Source organism: Lissotriton helveticus, chromosome 2_1 (assembly GCF_964261635.1).
Source record: "Lissotriton helveticus chromosome 2_1, aLisHel1.1, whole genome shotgun sequence".
NCBI lineage: Eukaryota > Metazoa > Chordata > Amphibia > Caudata > Salamandridae > Lissotriton > Lissotriton helveticus.
In genome coordinates this window covers 1,080,794,081-1,080,810,962 of record NC_136059.1, presented here as the reverse complement: position 1 = coordinate 1,080,810,962, position 16,882 = coordinate 1,080,794,081, and positions in this window count along the sequence as shown.

The window sequence follows — 16,882 nt, the reverse complement described above, 5'->3', positions numbered from 1 at the left end:
TGCTGCGAACCCAAGTATTATGGTGTTCACCCTTTTCAAGTGAGTATCCAAGTCATTATCTGTTAGATAGATGTCATCGACATAAGATAATGCTTCGTCATCATATATTTGTAGTAACTCTGTTACTCTCGCTGAGAATAATCCTGGGCTGTTCTTGAACCCTTGTGGCAAACAACAGAAATTTTTCTGCGAGCCATTTATTGAGAATGCGGTCAAATATCTGCTTTCTGGTGCTATATTTTGACAAAAGAATCCATTAGAGATGTCTAATGTTGTTTTGTATTTTTTGCGCACTATGCTATTCATTAGTGCGGCACTGTGTGAGTTTTGTACTGCAAACGTTTTGCAGCATGAGTTAAGGTGTCTGTAGTCCAAAACTAGACGATATGAATCATCTGGTTTGGAGACAGGAAACAAAGGATTGTTCATTTGTGAGGTGCATGTTTCAATCACCCCCTGGTATTCAAGTTGATCTAAGATCTCCCTGACCTGTTTTTTAGCTTCTTGCTTAATTGGGTACTGCCTCTGTGCAGTTGATTGAGATTTTAACTGGATCTTGTGAGGAGGAGAGTCCTCATCCCATCCCACATGATTTTTGTATAGTGCAGGAGCTTGGGCTACTGCCCACTTTCTTGCAAGTGTATATTTTTTATGAATTGGAATATGATTTGAGAAGGCAGGCATAATCATTTCTTCGCCATGAGGGCATTCCCTGACAAACTCTGGTGGCCAGTCTTTTTCAGCTAAAAGGATGTCATAGCCATTGGAGAGGTTATCCCAAAATAGACCCCTTATTTTCCTAGTCTTATCTCCCTCTATACGTAAAGTTATTTCATATATTTTATGAGGTTTGCTAACTCTGGTATCTGCAGTTTCCACTTGAATGTATTCATTTCGTGTCCACTGTCTCCAGATGATTCATCAGGATCTTGCGAGCTATGCTCACTTCTGCTGCACTGTCTAGCATTGTCTGAGCCCACTCTCCGTTTTTCAACTGAGTCCTCAGGATCCTCGGCATGTTTGATTATTTTAATGCTGGCTACCTTCTTCTTTGGAAATTGTAACTTTTTACTTTGATGAGCAGGTTCTTTGTCTTTGGACTTGACGAGCTCTTCCCTGTGTTCTGACTGTCCTCTTCTTTCCGATTTCTGCGAGGAAGTCTGAAAAGATCGAGAGGGACGTGTATCAATATCTTGATATCTATCAGGTTTCTTCAAATTATCCCTATTTCTAAGGTTGTATTTTCTCTCAGAGGGCTCCCTCTGGGGAGACTTGTGTCCTTGGTCCGGAGATCTTTCTCTCCACCGAGGAGACCTTCCTCTGGACTGGAATCTTTTTTCTTTGGGAGTGGATTGTTTATTTCCATCCCAGTTCTTTTTTGAAGTGTTTAGATTATTTTTAATAAATACCTTTTCAGGATTTTCTATTAGTTGGGGTTTCACTGGTTTCCCACCCAAACTATCTCTTCCAAGTTCTTCATAGGATTTTTCTATGATTCTGGCAAGTTCCAATGGTTGTTCTGCTATATCTGTTTCCTTCAATCTTTGGCGCATTGCCACATTTGCTGCTTCCCCTTTTATGTTTGCTAGTAATATTGCCGAGACCTGCTTAAAGTCTTTCAGTAATTTCATACCCAGAGTTAAAGCAGGTTCCGGACCGTATTCATTTTGAATCTGTTTTAGCACCTCTGGTATTACCGACATGGACGGAACACCATGTGTTTTTGTGTAAATGGAAGCAAAGACTGTACCCCAAGTGTCACAGTCCTCCACATGTGGTGCGATCCCCATTGGAAGGCAGATAGTCAGAATTCTGTGCTTCTCAACAGGGGTGGTATCTGGAAATACCGCCTCTATTTGAGTGATTTTCTGTGCTAACCAGAATGGAATTTGTTCCCTTTTAATGGGTACTTTACCTAGACAGGACTGTATGTTCTGTGGTGTGATATTATTTGTGTTCCCCTGATGAATTTTAATAGTTGGTTGGGCTGTTGAAGTCGGCATTACACATTGGACTAATTGTCTGTGTATTTTAACCAGTTGTTCTAGCTGTGCTAAAAGTTCTGGTTTCGGCATTTTTCCAATGTCTGGATGTGGTGTGTAGCCGGCTAGAACCGGCCACGTTGCTCCTGGTCTACCTAGTGGACCGAGCCTGGTGATGTGATCATTATGTTTTAGGGCGCCTTTACACCAGAGCAGGTGCTCTTGGTATTTGAGTGGTATTTCCACCTCCTCGAAAGGGGTGTACTCATCCGGACGTTCCTCTATCTTGTAAAAGTAGAACTCCTTTTTTTCAGCGTTTGCTGCTGGAAAATGTATCCATGAATAGAATACCTCTGTCTGCCGATATTCGTGTGCCTCAATTACGAATATGACTGTACCACCTCTCGATGTCAGTCCATTTTCTATAAGTTTTAAAGTTATAGTTTTTCTTATGCTGACCGGGATGAGTATTGCATCCGGGTCTTGCTGTAGGAGACTTGTGTCTTCCGCTAGGAGTTGAGTTGCTAATCTAGCTGTCTCCCTATCTCCTTCACCGTCTGACATTTTACTGACAGGATGGGTTTTTGTTGCAGATCAGGTTTCCACGGAAACAAAGATTAGATGCACAATATTTTGGAACACTGTATCCTTCAACGTTGAATAAACCAAAAACCATACATAGGAGTCTCCTCCTACTAAGTTTGGCGGATTTAACCTTTCACCCACTCCAGACGTCTTTGGAGTTTTTATGGGAAAAAGGGGTCTGTGTGAAAAAGCACGACTGAGTTACTCTAATGTCTTGCATTAGATTTATCGCCTATCCAAACCGTTGGGCGCCATGTAGTGTAGTTCCTATTATCCCAATAGGCTCTGCGCATTGGAATAATATCTTCAATAGTATAAACGTAGGACTGTGGTTAACTAGGTCTTCTACTGACGATATTAGACTTAAAGTTATGTGTGCCAGCTAGCTCAGAGTTCACTAGAAACTTTCTTGAATAGGCAAGGAGGAGTTTAACCTCCCTGGATAGACAAGAAGGGATTTAGTTTCTGACAACCATAGAACATGACAACTTTGCTCCCCCCTAATCAAGAGTATATCTCTAGAGTCGTGTGAAAACAAAAGACAATCATTTTACTCAGTCAGTACGTGCATACTTAGTTCCACCAGATTGTAGAGAAAGAAGAGATGGGCGTGTTCAATAATAATAATAATAATATTAATAGGGGGTTTTGTAAAGCGCTTGGTGACGCCCAGCGGCGTGTCCCCGCGCTGTGGAGCGAGTGCTTGCAGGGAAACTACAGGGGGGCAGAACCTGTTACCGGGTGAATAATATTGTTTTTAACTTGGCTCTAAAGATTGATTCGGATGGCTCAAGACGCAACGCCGCAGGAAGTTTATTCCAGCTTAACGCAGCCAGATGCCTGAAAGATTTTCCGCCCATCCTTGCTTTAGACACCTTGGGCATGGACACACGCCCCGAACCGGAAGATCTAAGGGAACGGGAAGGCTCATATTGTGTCAGCATTTCCTGCAATGGTAGGGGTGCCCTACCATTGACGATTCGATGGCAAGTGCAGAGAGCTTTAAATGCCACCCTGCTTCTTACCGGGAGCCAGTGCAGGGTCTGAAGAGCCGCTTTAGAGGCAGCCCTTCTGGGTAGTCTGAGCACCAATCGGGCAGCAGCGTTCTGCAAGACCTGCAGGCGGCTCAGATTCTTCTCTAAGGTCCCTAAATAGAGAAGGTTGCCATAGTCCATCTTGGATGTGACTAGTGCATGCACTAGCGTTTGGCGTGCTTTGATGGGTAGAAATTTCAGCACCTTCCTAAGGCTCTTGAGAGTCCCGAAGCAGGATCCAATCACCCGATTGATCTGGGGGCAGAAGGTCAGGTTGGAATCAAACCAGATGCCCAAATTCCTCGCCTCCTGGCAGGGGGTAGGTGTTGGTCCCAGGCATGGCGGCCACCATGCCGACGTCCACGCCGCCTGGCCACCCCCTACGACCAGCACCTCAGTCTTGGCTCCGTTGAGCTTGAGGCAGTTGGCGGACATCCAGACTGCAAGATCTTGCATGCACGATCTGAAGATGTCCGCCGCGAGACTGGAAAGGGGCGACCATTCGGTCCCCCCGAACGTATGGTGGAGTACCACGATCCCCCCGGGAAGCCATCTTGGGCGGGAGGCGAGTCTCGGCTGGTATGCCCGAAGCGGCGTAGCCGGGGCGCGCCTTTTCCCGCCCTGGAGTGGGTTGTCCTAGACACTGACGCACTCGGCCACGCCCTCGGTGGCGGGCGGGGGCGGGTTGACGCCCGCCCCGAAGACGGATAAAAGAAGCAACAAGCCAAGAAAACATCCTCTTGTTCCTGTGCTCTGAAGCTGCACCTCCCCACTGCACGTGAGCTCAAGACGGAACGAAGAGGCAATTTTGAGCGTTGTAATCTTTCTTTTTGTCTTACAGATATCCCGTCTGGGAATGCCTAAGAAAGTCGGAAAGCGGGTCAGTACCGATCAGATGCTCCGCATGCTCATGAAGGAGGTAGCCGATTTGAAGAAGCAGATGGCGGCTAAGAACGGGGAGGGAGGACCAAAACGGCCTTTGCCGGGAGTAGTCCCCGGTGGGAGAGGCAAGAGGTCCAGAAAGGGGGCGCTTGGGGGTGAAAGTCCGGTCCCTGATACCCCACTTGAGGAGCCAACCCCGGTGCCGAAGGGGGGGAATCCGATCCCTGTGGTGGTCACCCCCGTGACCAGGGAAGATATGCCTCCCGAGTTAGCGGCGCAATTGGCAGCGTGGTTGGGAAAAGATAACGAGGGCACCACGGCTGACGACGCCCGGGCAGTAATGAGACAACTGCGGGAATCTAGGGAGGCTGGGAAGACACCAGCTTCGGTTACCCCGCCAGTTACGGCGGCGGAAAATGCAACGGGCCCAGTTTCGGCGGCAAATGCAGCTTCTGGTTCAGGTAAGCGGCCATTGCCGATCGCGGGGGAAGGGTCTGTACCTTCACGAAGGGAGAAGGTGGCTCAGCATGTTCCACTGGAAATTAAGGAAAAGATTTGGGCGAATAAGTATGTTAATATTTTTTCTTTGCTTACCGACCATTACGAGATGGAGCATGTTAAGAGCCAAAAGGAGCTCATGCATCCGAGTGTTTGGCGCGCAAAAATGGCCGCCTTTAAGGTTGACGAAAACATTGGTACTTGGGGCAGAGCGTGGGGCATTTTTACCTCCATCATGGGTGAGCGCAGGCCCGAGTTGCTGACCGAGTTGCCTATTTATCAATCGCGTATCATGGAGTACTCCGTAGCGTATGGGGGCAATCAGTGGTTCTGCTATGACAATATTTTTAGAAAAGCTAAGGAACATGACCCAGTTTTGACTTGGGATTGTTACGACTCCGTGTCATGGCAAAAAATGGAGAGTACTGGAATGTTAAAAGTACCATTGTCAGGGAGTAGCGGGGGTGAATCTTCCCGCCAATACTCTGGGACACCCTTTCGGACGGGTGCAGGTAGCGAGTACCACTCGAAGACGAGCGGCAACGCAGGTAAAAGGGGGATCTGTTGGAATTTTAACAGAGGTAAATGTACGAGGCCCCAGGGGTCATGCAAGTTCAGACATGAATGTGGGGGGTGTGGGCAGCCATCCCATCCTGAGTCCATGTGCAGAGCCAAAACGGGTGATAACGGTGGTAAGGGAAGCGCCAAACAGGTCTGAAATAGTCCGAGGGGCGACTTTACCTACTCCGATTGATACCATGGCAATGATTCCTTGGCTCAGTGAATACCCGGATCATGCTTCCGCTGGGGTGTTGCGGAACGGGTTTTCATATGGTTTCCGCATCCCAGTGGGGGATTTTCAGGGTGTAGCTAATTGTACGAATCAACTATCGGTCTTACAGCATTCGGCTGTGGTACAGGCAAAGATTGGGAAGGAGGTGACTCGAGGTCGTGTCGCCGGTCCATTTGACTTGCCACCGGTTGATAATTTTGTTTGTTCCCCTCTAGGGGTGGTCCCCAAGAAGGACCCGGGTGAGTTTCGGCTGATACATAACTTGTCAGCCCCACGGGGTCTTTCCGTGAATGATGCGATAGACCCGGAAGTGTGTTCGGTGCGGTACGCATCTTTCGATGAGGCCGTCGCCATGTTGCATCGCCTGGGGCCCGGGGCGCTGATGGCAAAATCAGATATCGAGTCAGCGTTCCGGTTGCTCCCGGTACACCCAGACGATCAGCGTCTCCTTGGTTTTAGGTTTCAGGGTCACTATTACATGGACAGATGTATGCCAATGGGATGTTCTATATCTTGTGCCTATTTTGAAATGTTCAGTTGTTTTTTGCAATGGGTCTTCACAAAGAAGACGGGTTTTCAACATGTTATGCATTATCTCGATGATTTTTTGTTCTTGGGGGCAGCCGGGGATCCAGAATGTGGACAGGCTTTAAATGAATTTTGTGTCTTGATGAACCAATTTGGTGTGCCATTGGCGCCAGGTAAGACCGTGGGTCCCTCGACTTCCCTCGAGTTTCTGGGGATCGAGCTCGACTCGGTAGAGGGTTGTTTTCGACTACCAAGAGAAAAGGTTTTGAAATTCAGGGCATCCCTTGAAACATGTATCAGTGAGACTAAAGTAAAACTGCATCAATTACAACAGGTGGTGGGCCAGTTGAATTTTGCCCTGAGAGTAATGCCGATGGCCGCCCCTTTTCCCGCTCGATTGCACAAGCCATGGTCGGCCTGAAGGAGGGTCATCACCGCACGAGGCTCTCGGCAGAAGTTCGCCAGGACATGCGCATTTGGTTGGCATTTCTTGCGGATTTCAATGGTCGAATTGTCTGGATAAAACCGGCGGTGTCCTCTGAGGAGCTGGGGCTGTGGACCGATTCGGCGGGGAGTATAGGTTTTGGCGCCATATTCGGCACACAATGGACGGCTCGAAAATGGCCGTCATGGTGGCATGAGTGCGGATTGACGAGGAACATTGCTTTTCTCGAACTTTTCCCTATTTTGGTGGCCCTGAAAACTTGGCCTGAGGGGTTCCGGGATCAGTCTGTGGTGTTTTGGTCTGACAACATGACCGTGGTAGAGTGTATCAATAGTCAGGCAGCACGTTGCAAATGGATGCTGAGACTGCTTAAAGAAATTGTGTTATTGTGCATGCAGTTGAATGTGCTCTTTAGGGCAAGACATGTCCCGGGGGTATTGAACCAAGCGGCTGATGCGCTTTCTCGTTTCCGTATGCAGGCCTTCTGGGGTTTTATGCCCGCAGCGGACCCGGTGGCAGCACCCTTTCCCGAAGCTCTCTGGTCTCTCGGTGCCCCGAACTACAAAACCTCGTGGGAGAGAGTTTAGCGCCCAGGACAAGGAAGGCATACGAAGGGGCGTTCCGTTCCTATTGGTCCTTTTTGGGTTCTGCTAGGTGGGAGCTTTGGGGCCAGGAGGAGCTTGTCGTTAAATTTTTGCTGTCTTTACATCAGGCAGGCAAATCAGTAGCTACGGCCCAGAGGCATCGGGCCGCCATTTCCTTTATGGCAAGGGCTCATGGGATCCAGGACCCGACAGCGTCTTTCGTAGTCCAGAAAGCGCTACGGGGGTGGCAACGCCTGGAGGGTCGCAAAGCAGATGAGAGGCGCCCGATAGGTCTGGATAGGTTGGCCCTGTTATTTTCCGTACTCCCGGCAACGTGTTCATCACAGTATGAGACAGTGTTATTCCGAGCCGCTTTTGCGCTAGCATTCCATGGGGCTATGCGGGTAAGCGAACTAGTGGCGAGGAACAAGCGGGATACGATGGGGGGATTGTGCCAAGAGCACGTTCAGGTCAACGGGGAGACAATGACTGTCTCGTTTGTCAGGTCCAAAACCGATCAGGGTGCGTTTGGGGACTGCATAATCATACAGAGGATTCCCGGGTCCCCCATGTGCCCTGTGGTTTGCGTAGAGGAATATTTAGCGCAGAGAGTGGCATCATGGGGGGGACCTTTTTGAGACACGCTGACACCACCCCACTGACAAGGTTTCAGTTCCAGCGGGTGCTTGCGATGTCGATTTCGGCCGCGGGCTTGAACCCCGGAGAGTTTGGGACCCATTCGTTTCGGATAGGGGCTGCTACAGAGGCTACAGCCAGGGGTCTGAGTGTAGAAGAAGTAAAACGTGTGGGGCGTTGGTCCTCGAACTGTTATAAAAGGTATGTGCGGTTGCACATGTTATGAAGCTGTAATGATGTACTCACGCTTCTTGTTTTGTTTGGCTTTCAGTTGCGCAAGCCTACGAGGCGGGGCGGACTGTGCAGTCGACCCGACACATGGGGACCAGCGGTCAGACATCACCGGCTGTGAAAAAGGAGGTGTGGGTCGTGGGCCACTCATACGTGAGGCGTGCCGCGGACGTATTCAAAGCAGGTGACATGATTCACGTGGCTGGGGAATACGGGTACAGTGTGTCCTTCTACGGAAAGGGCGGGCTCTGTATTGACCAGTTTCAATCCTTTTTCGAGGGTTTGTTAGGGCGGACAGGGTCACCGCCGTCTATAATCATAGTCCATCTTGGGGGCAACGATTTGGTGGCCACTGGTAGACGACTTCTTCTTGAGGCAATGCTTTCCACAGTAAGTTGGTTGGCAAGGAGAGTTCCAGGGTGCACAATTGCATGGTCCCACATGATCCCACGAAAAGTGTGGCGGGGGGCTATTTCTGTTTCTGCTCTGAATCATTCAGTAAGGAAAATAAATAACAAAGTGAGTAGATTGTTTCGTTCAAGTACTCTGCATTCTGTCTCGCATGGTTGTATCAGAGGGGACAGTATGTATTTGGGGGACGGTGTTCATTTGTCCCGGGTGGGGAATGAGTTACTCATAGGAGACCTCATAGCTTGGTTAAAGAGTTTATAACATGACCTTTAGGCAGGAGTTGTTGTGGGGGGTCCGGATAGCCGGTCAACTATCCGGCCTGTGGCGGTAAGGTCATGATCGGTGAGCAGTAATTGGAAGATCCCTATGGGGGGGCGTCACCCATTACGGATGGGAGCGCTCGGGGGAGGTGGCCATTGGCCCCTCAACGGGGAGGCGGTCCCGTCTAAGGATAGGCCGCCGGAAGGAAAGGAAAGGTGGTCAAGGCCCCTTCCTGGATAGGAGGGGCTACGGGCCCTCCTGGGGAATTTACCGGGGCCAGGACATCTGCGACGGCAGATGGGTAAGTTGTGTGGGGTTCGGGAGGGGGTTTACGCTACCTCTTAGACACCTCACACGAGTCCTCGGACGACCGTTAAATGGCGTCGAGTTCATTGGGGCCCCCGTCAAGTCCAAGGGAAATTGGTAGATGCACTTGAGGTACGCCTCTGTGCGGTTGGTCCTCTCACAAGTGAGGGGTGTATTTCTGGTTTAGGGATCTGACACCGGTTACGACCTTGCCGTTGGCCCTTAATGTTAGGATGTACAATTTCAAGTCAAATGTTTTGTAGGATGTTGGATCGGCTAGGAGAATCTTTGTATTAGAGATCTGTTAAGGTTAGCCAAACATCGTAATGTGGAAATGAAATTGTACATAATATGAAACTGTTATTTTAATGTTTTGATTTTGTTTCATATTTTAATAAATACGGCCGGGAGGGTCACTCCCTCCCGCCTTCCAAAAGTTCAGAACCGTTTCGGTTTCCCATCCTTGGGGATTGTGTCGAGAGGGGGTGGCGGGTATCTCAGCCATATGGAAAGGGGCGACCATTCGGTCCCCCCGAACGTATGGTGGAGTACCACGATCCCCCCGGGAAGCCATCTTGGGCGGGAGGTGAGTCTCGGCTGGTATGCCCGAAGCGGCGTAGCCGGGGCGCGCCTTTTCCCGCCCTGGAGTGGGTTGTCCTAGACACTGACGCACTCGGCCACGCCCTCGGTGGCGGGCGGGGGCGGGTTGACGCCCGCCCCGAAGACGGATAAAAGAAGCAACAAGCCAAGAAAACATCCTCTTGTTCCTGTGCTCTGAAGCTGCACCTCCCCACTGCACGTGAGCTCAAGACGGAACGAAGAGGCAATTTTGACCCACCCACCAGCCCCTGATGACAGCTAGTTGTTTTGAAATAAAGTTTTGATGTGGTAACTCTATTTTCTTACAGGTTGTGACGATTGTCGTGATAATTTTTTGAGTATGCAATAAAGATGGTCACTTTCAGTATGTTGTGCAAATAAAGGATTTTGCAGTGGTGTTGATCAGTAATCATGCTTTTAATAGGCTATAATTGTTTCGTGATTTAGTAATTTAGGTAGATATGTCGTATTTATTGTCGGGCGGTAAGGTCATGATCGGTGAGCAGTAATTGGAAGATCCCTATGGGGGGGCGTCACCCATTACGGATGGGAGCGCTCGGGGGAGGTGGCCATTGGCCCCTCAACGGGGAGGCGGTCCCGTCTAAGGATAGGCCGCCGGAAGGAAAGGAAAGGTGGTCAAGGCCCCTTCCTGGATAGGAGGGGCTACGGGCCCTCCTGGGGAATTTCCCGGGGCCAGGACATCTGCGACGGCAGATGGGTAAGTTGTGTGGGGTTCGGGAGGGGGTTTACGCTACCTCTTAGACTCCTCACACGAGTCCTCGGACGACCGTTAAATGGCGTCGAGTTCATTGGGGCCCCCGTCAAGTCCAAGGGAAATTGGTAGATGCACTTGAGGTACGCCTCTGTGCGGTTGGTCCTCTCACAAGTGAGGGGTGTATTTCTGGTTTAGGGATCTGACACCGGTTACGACCTTGCCGTTGGCCCTTAACGTTAGGATGTACAATTTCAAGTCAAATGTTTTGTAGGATGTTGGATCGGCTAGGAGAATCTTTGTATTAGAGATCTGTTAAGGTTAGCCAAACATCGTAATGTGGAAATGAAATTGTACATAATATGAAACTGTTATTTTAATGTTTTGATTTTGTTTCATATTTTAATAAATACGGCCGGGAGGGTCACTCCCTCCCGCCTTCCAAAAGTTCAGAACCGTTTCGGTTTCCCATCCTTGGGGATTGTGTCGAGAGGGGGTGGCGGGTATCTCAGCCATATGGGCGCACGCGATAGGGAGATGACCAGCTGTGTGTCGTCGGCATAAGACACCATGCGCAGGCCGTGACTCTCCACTATAGTGGCTACCGGAGCAACGTAGAGATTGAAGAGAGTTGGACTCAGGGATGAGCCTTGTGGCACCCCCTGGTCCAAAGCTACACGCTCTGAATAGAAGTCACCCTGCCTGACTTGAAAGCCTCAGCCAGATAGGAATGATTGGATCCATTTCAGCGCTGCACCTCTCACCCCTCCTTTGCTCAGACACTGTAGCAAGATGGAGTGTGCCACAGTGTCGAACGCAGCGCTGAGATCCAGAAGTATCAAGGCCATAGTTTGACCCTCGTCTGCACCCTGCCTGATGGTTTCGGTTGCCATAAGGAGAGCTGACTCTGTGGAGTGACGTGGCCGAAACCCAAATTGGGTGGGATGAAGAAGATTAGTCTTCTCCACAAAGTGCATTAACTGCATATTGGCCAACTTTTCCGCCACTTTGGAAAAATAAGGTAGCAGGGAAATGGGATGCAGATTGTCCAGCTTCTCAGGACTTATGTTGGGCTTCTTGCGGAGTGGGAGCACCACAGCCTGTTTCCAGTCCTCTGGCTCAGAGCTGGACCGGAAGGAGACATCCAGCAGGTGCCTGATATAGAGTTCGAGTGTCATCAGGCTGTCCCACAACCGCTTAGGAGAGGCTGGGTCCCAAGGGGAACCTGACTTCACTGATCTGCATATTTTAATTAGATCTTCTGATGAGGGGGTAATAAAATTAAGAAGCAGGTTTTGTCCAGCTTCCTCTCCTGCTGGTACTGCTAATATTTCCGCGACTGAGGGTGGGACAGGGAAGGCGGAGTAGATCTTGGACACTTTGTCCCAAAATAGTTAGCAATACGATTGCAGGTGACTACCGAGTACTCTTCCCCTCCTGTCGAGGTTTTAGGGATGGACAGGGATTTGTATACGCTGAACAGTTCCTTAGCTGAGTTCTCTGCACCCAGGATTTTGTCAGCATAATATGCGGCGTTCTCTATCCGGATCTTATTGTGATAAACCCGTCTATTGACGAGATATCTCTCTTTCAACTGGTTATCGTAGGCCACTCTCCACTGTCTTTCTGCACGTTTACAGTCCCTCTAAAAAGGTGTTATTTATTGATCAGTCTCTTTTTCTCATACAAGAGAAATGAATCGCTACAGTAGCAATACTTAAGGTTAAGTAAAGTGCATACAGTAAAAGCAGGATTATAAAATAATACTTTAAAAGCATTGATATGGTTTCTTAGCCATATGATACTTTAAAATGGATAAAAGATATACATACATATATACATTGACTAATCATACTCAACTGGTGCTTCTAACTACGCCTACCCCGGTGTACCTGACCTAAGCCTAATACGTGGGAGGGAGTAAGTAAGTAGCAGTTTAAGTTAAGTTTGTTTTGCCAAGAATCTGACTCTGTAAGGGGTCAGTCAGTTCAGTACCTGGGATTTAGAAGGCTGGAGGGTTGGTATCTCTGTCTCAGGACTCGATATCCCAGTTACCCGCGAGGGCGGCTGGAAACGCCGGAGGCTGGATTTCTCGGCAGGAGAAAAGGCAGCGTCTCTCTCAGCGCGTCAAAAGGGAGGGGCAGCGTCCGTGGGCTTTTCTGCGTCAGCTGGGCTCTCCGGCAAGTAGTGCTGCTCCAAGCTCGTCACCACCGTGTCTTTGCTTAGGGCAGCGTTGGTATATTTATACCTGAAAGGTGCCGGGTTTGACGTAAGGATGGACATAAGACGTCAGTAAGAATGTCATAAGGACTGGTCGTTCTTACATTCTTTTCAGGAGTTCTCGAGCGAAATCAAAACAATAGCTGCGGGGGATTTCCCAGGTCTGCTGGAGGTTTGATTTGTTTTGAGAACTCGGTGCGCTTTCTAGGGGGCTGGAGGGATAGTGCTTGCTTAATGTGACAGCATGCGCTATGACCTAATCTGAAAACGGGTTTCTGTGCCGTTGTATGGACATTAGTGAATTAATAACCGGACAAGGGTCAGAAATAGGAGTATCAATATAGGTACCTAGATAAACACACTACAGATTATAAGATCATTACGAAATTACTATCATTACTTTTTAATACTATGGCGTCAGGCCTTATTCATCCAGATCAGAATGGCTTTGTCGCCGGTCGTCAGTTAGCCACTAATACACACTTTCTTACTGGGGCTTTAGATTATTTTCAGACTAAACGAATTTCCGCTTTAATTTTATTATTAGACGCCGAAAAGGCTTTTGATTTGGTGGTATGGACAACTTTATTTGTTATTTTAAAGCACTTTGGCATCCCTTCGCCAATTATTAGTTTAATCCAAAATTTGTACACAGGTGTTAAAGCAAATATAATTATTAATTCGGCTATGGTGGGTACAGTATTGGTTCACCGGGGTACCAGGCAGGGCTGCCCCATGTCCCCTATTCTTTTTGCTTTCTTCATTGAGCCATTAGCTGCAGCAATTCGTAATTCGGTGAACATTGTTCCTCCAATTGCCTCCATGGCCAAAATCAAACTGTATGCTGATGATATCATGCTATTAATTAATACGGATATTCGATCACAGACTGCTGCCGTACAGCTTTTTGAAGAATTCGAAGCCTTGGGAGGCTATCGGATTAATAAAAAAAAGACAGAAATTCTAGTCTGTGGTGGGGCTGATGTGGATTTACATTTTGATTTAGTCGGCTGCATTAATTCAAGACCTAAGAGGTATTTGGGTGTTTTGTTTTCTGCCCTGGTCTCCGATTTATATAAACTGAATTTTAAACCTCTTCTTGAGAAGGTTCGTTCCATGTTCACCAGATGGAATCCGTTGCCTTTCTCCATTTTGGGGCATGTGGCATTGATTAAAATGTCTATTCTCCCGCTTTTTAATTTTCTATTTTCTGCTATTCCCTGCTTTTTGCCCGGTGCCTTCTTCTCTAAAGTTGAATCTTTATTTTCAGGGTTTATATGGGCAAAAAAAAGTCCCCGTATAGCAATAAGGACACTTTATGCAGAAACTGAGAGGGCAGGCTTATCCGTACCTAATATCAGAGATTATTAGAGCGCATATTTTGCCCAATATTTAGAGAGATTTAAATCTGGAATGCAAGGTCCAAATGTATTTATTAACTTTTTTTGGAACAAATTTGTCTTGAGGCTCAGATTCCTTCTCCATTACAGGTCCCTAATCCCCGAAATTCACTCGATATAAGATTATGAATTGGTTATTTAAACGTCGTGATGCTATGGTTAAAAGATATAACTCTAGAACTCCCTTAGCGCATGTTCTCACTTTCACAGGGATTAAAATCGGAGCTGATACTGTAAGGCAATGGGAGCGTGCTGGGTTTCATACACTATCAGATTTTCTTAGGGAGGGAATATGGTTAATGCCCAGAGAGTTGCAATATTTAATTCCGGAGAATTTTTTGTTAACAGGCTCCTATACTCCGATTTATAAAATGCTTGAACAAGTGGAGCCAAGACTCATGTGTTCCCCAAGCCCGTTATGGGACGAGTTTGAAAGCTATTAAAAAATGGCAGGAACAGGAGAATCATGTTCTTACCATTAATACCTGGAAATGTATTAACAAGTTGAACTTTAGTGTGATTTGAGGATCTAACTGGAGAAGAATGCTATTTTTCAGTAAATGGCTTCTGTATTGCACCCCTGCTGCCATTGCTAAAATTTACGTTAATTCGAGCGCCATTTCTTTTATATGTCTGCAATTTACACCTGCTAATTGGTCTCACATTATAGCTCACTGCTGTAAAATAGTGCCTTTCTGGAATGAGATTTTTGAATATTTGCAAATATATTGTGAGATTCAGATTACTTATAACGTTAAATTAATACTGTACGGATATGACTCCGATCTTGGTTTGGTAGAACAGATGGTTAAATTGTTGTTCATTGCAATGGCAGTGGCAAGGTCTCTGGTGTCACATAACTGGAAATCAATCCAGGTTCCTTCTTTTTATACTTGGTTTAAAAAAATGAAGAATGTTAGAATGAGTGAATTGCGATACGCACAGCGAATTGGTGGGACAAGGAAGTTTGATAAAATTTGGAGATCCTATTTTGAGTAATTTTGGATTTATGTATTCCAGTCAATAATCTCTTTTCATTTTCCTTTCTGTATGTTGAGATATTTGTATGATTATTTGTGGGTGCCAATTTGTGTTGTATTCATTTTGACTTTATGACCAAGAACTTCAATTAAAAAAAAAAGATTATACAGAGGCACCACAAATTATGAGGGCCATCCCACCTAAGAAATTCTGTTGTGAGTCTGCCTGCAAAACCCACAAATCTACCACCTCCATACACACCACCTACAACTCAACTAGACATCAACTCGACCAGCACAAACTCAACAAACAACAACAAAATGAGGCTCACAACTAAACTCACTATTGTGTAGGATGAGTAGCAGGATAAACCCTTAAAATGAAATTATGATCCTCTAAATATTCTCTGGCTTTCGTCTAACACAATCACAGAAACACAATTTCGTTAAAAATAAGATTAGCATCTATCATTTATAAAGGTACTTGTGTGTAAATGTCTTCTCTGACCAATTGTTTCTTTAAACATAGGCAAAGAACGTAGTAAAGTAGCATTATAGTTGTCTGTGTTGAAATTCTAGGTGTTATGGATTTATGCTTCTGTTGCTTAAATCTGAAAATAGATCTGTATAGCAAGCCATGAAATGCACTGATGTGAAATTTGTTTAAAAATGTCACTTAATTTTTTAAAACCCATAGTTCTTTTGGCAATAGTGTGATGCTGCTGTCCGTTGTGCCTTCAAGTTACATACATTATAAGTTGGAAATAGGAGCACGAAAAAAAAATCCAATCTAATACTTTATTCTTGTGAAAACACTGAAATGACTGATCAATTATCTATAAAGAGCATTTAGCTACAGGTCATCAAGGGTAACGTTGTTTACCCTTTATGACTTGTATCTTATTTTGTACTCATTAGCAATGCATTGCCTTTTTCTTAAGCACAAAGTATCCCCGTTTACTTACTGGTAAATTTCATTACTCTGATTCCAGGTCTTCCTGTTCCATTCCTAACACATGAGCAGCTTGATGGCTCCACAGAACCTATCACATAGCTGACGTCAAAATACTTCCCCCAATATGGGGCCAACTACCCAGCATTCATAAAAGGGGGAGTTCATCACCAAGACAACCCAATAATACCAAAGAAGCCCATAAGGTAGAAAACCAATCACAATAAACAGAAACCTAGGAGGGAGGGATGGGCTCAGGATTAAAAAAAGAGGACCTGGTATTAACTCCTCATCGATGTTCCCATCCCATTCTTAACAAATGAGCCCATACCAAAGCGCATGGGGATTGATTCACACGCAAACCAAGAATGATGCAAAACATTTAATTTTTTTACTCAAGCATGAATCACAGATTATGTACAGATGATAAAACATGATTCTCAAATCTCAGGATGCAGCCATCCCTACTGTAGCCAGTCACGGGAAACAAAAATGTTGGGAGAGACCCATATTGCAGATTTACAAATGTCAAAAAGGGATGCCCCCTTAAACATTGCCGAGGATGAGGAAACACTTTGAGTGGACCGGCCCTGGACAGAAGATTGAAGAGAAAGGTGAGCAGCTTTGGATGCCAAACAAATAGCACACTTCACCCACCAAGGCAAAGTGGACAAAGAAGGCTTGAGACCCTTCCCAGAGAGACCACAGGTGACAAACAATGAATTCACTCCATGTCATCAATGGGATTCAGCTGTGGACGTTTGCAGGAGGCCCCTCTGACTCACTGACCGTAAATGAAGCTTCCACTGGTTAAATGTTTAATGGGCATGCTGCTGTCAAAG